This window comes from Hippopotamus amphibius, chromosome 1 (genome assembly GCF_030028045.1).
Source record: "Hippopotamus amphibius kiboko isolate mHipAmp2 chromosome 1, mHipAmp2.hap2, whole genome shotgun sequence".
NCBI classification, from domain to species: Eukaryota; Metazoa; Chordata; class Mammalia; order Artiodactyla; family Hippopotamidae; genus Hippopotamus; species Hippopotamus amphibius.
Window position 1 is genome coordinate 198,061,394 of NC_080186.1, and position 2,517 is coordinate 198,063,910.

The window sequence follows — 2,517 nt, forward strand, 5'->3', positions numbered from 1 at the left end:
AACTGTACCTCATATGTTGTCTTATTCTGGACCCCAGTTTAGAGGGGGTGAGGCTGCCTTGAAGCTACCAGGAAAATACTATCTTGAGCATTTTGTTCTCATGTTGGAGGTTGAAAGTTCATAGGAATTTTAGGATTTAGAAACTTATTTCTAAAGACAATGTGGCCCACCATATATACAATACTTCTCTTTTGACACTTAAGGCTGAGTGAAACGATTTGTCTTCAACACTGCATGCATTAATTTTAATAGCAGAAGTCTCCAGGACAAGTTGGATCGATCTAGAGATTTTCAATTATGAAATACATTATTTTAATAGCTCATAAAACATACCTCTTTATATAGATTACTTAATAATTGCATCTTGGTTTATATATAGGACTAGTTAACAACTTAAATAAGATGAAATTAAATTCATTTATTAAAAGAAAATAAACAGAGAATGGCCACAGAGGAAGATGAGGATGTGAGAGTATAGCATCATTGAAGCAAGGGAAGTGTCCGTTGAAGGCAGATGTGACTAACAATGACAACATCTCAGGGAAGTCAAGGGAAATGAGATAGACAGTATCTTTGGTGGCCACGAAAAGCCTAATTCTAGATGAATTTATTTTATGAAGTGCAGACAATCAGATGATTTATATGTGAAATGAATAAAGATATGTTCATTTTATTTTCCCTTATTAGATTGTGGAAGGCTACTATTTACTTTTTAATATCTATAGGGGTGATATACTGAAAAAATTAACTGGCAATAAAAATTGTAGCTTAAACCTCCCCCCTCCAAATTAACAAATTCTAGATCCTTTGTGTAAAATAAAATGGAAATAAAATATCTAAAATCTTATTTTTTAAAAATCTCTCTTGTGTTTGAGATAAGCATATAGTAAATGGAGAATGATGCATTTTGGTTGAATGTGTAGTCTGCTAAATCAAATTACACCACCAATTTTTAAAAATAGATGTCAATAAAATGCAACTGGGATATTTTGAGATCTAACCTAGAAAACAGATGATCACTTTTTGATCATAGTCAGGGGGTGGGGATTGAGAAATGTGCAGGTTTAAATTCTATTTGACAAGCCAGAAAGCAATCAGAGCCTCAGAGTCAGAGAATGTTCATGAAGAGCTTTGGTTTTCAGAGTGAAGCTCCATGGATACGGTAGGAAGACAGGTCTGGTGCAATGGAAAGAACACTGTACCTGAAATCAGAGGATCTGGGTTGGACCTACTCTGCCACCTGCTATTAATCCCTGCTTAAATTATTTGAACTCTAATTCTCATTTTCCTCTAGAAGGAAAGTAAAATACACTTTGCTATGCACCCATTCTACACCAATAGAGTGAGCTTTGAAGCACATAGATGTGGATTTAATTTTATCTCCATTACTAATGAGTTATAAAAACTTGCATAAAGCTCTCTGAATCACAGTTTTACAAACCATATAACGGGAATAATTACAACTTCTTAACAGGTCTGCTATGAGACTAAAATAGATATTATATTACACATTGCACATAGCCCGCACTTATACCTTATCTGTAATTAAACTACATCATAACACTAGATTATTGTACAAATTAGTACCTAGATGAAAGGATCTAACAAAATATCTAACATCACAGTTATTCAAAAATGTATTCATTTATTCAATATGTAAGAGAGATACTGACTCTCCACTAAATTCATATATTGTAGGTATTAGAATTTCCAAGATGATAAGGTACAGTTTCCTTCCTTCAGTCCAGTCATGAAAATTTTATTGTCCCCACTTTTCAGAGTAATACAGTGTCTGCATTTACTAAACCAAAAGATATAGTTCACGTTAACTGATGAACACAAATATAATAATGGAGACAATGGGATATATTTGAATTTACAACTATCTCATCAATGTTTTTAGACTTCTCAAATCCACTCACTACATCAATTTTAAAGTAAGATATTTAAAACACAGATTTAACCCCATGACATCCCTGTTTAAAACATTTCAACAGTGCTCCTATATCACCTACCAAATGCATTCCATACTGCTTAACATGGTGTACATACTCTTTATTATTTTGTTGCCTTCTATCATGCTAATTTTTCTCTGTATATGCCCTGCTTCAGTGTTTTTGATCTGGTTATTTCTGACCTCTTATTTTTCCCTAGATATATGGTTCTTTTTTTTACTCATGTCTTTGTTAAAGCTATACCCTTTATCCAGACTACCTGTTTGCCTTGATCTCCATGTCCTTTTCACTCAGCTAATTCTTACTCATTCTCTAAAATTTAGCCCAGGTGTTCTCTTCTCTGAGATGTTTCAGTCACCTACCATCATACCTTCCTCACCCCATCTCTCTATAGAACGCAAGCACCTTAAAGTAGCTGTGATTATCTACCTTCAAGTCCCCAGTCTAATAGTGCATAGAAAAGGGGCTCAACAAATCAATGTCGAATTAATTTATGTATGAAGCAAATTAAGCCCAGAGAGTTTATGCAATCTGCCTAAAAACACATAACTAAATATTTTTG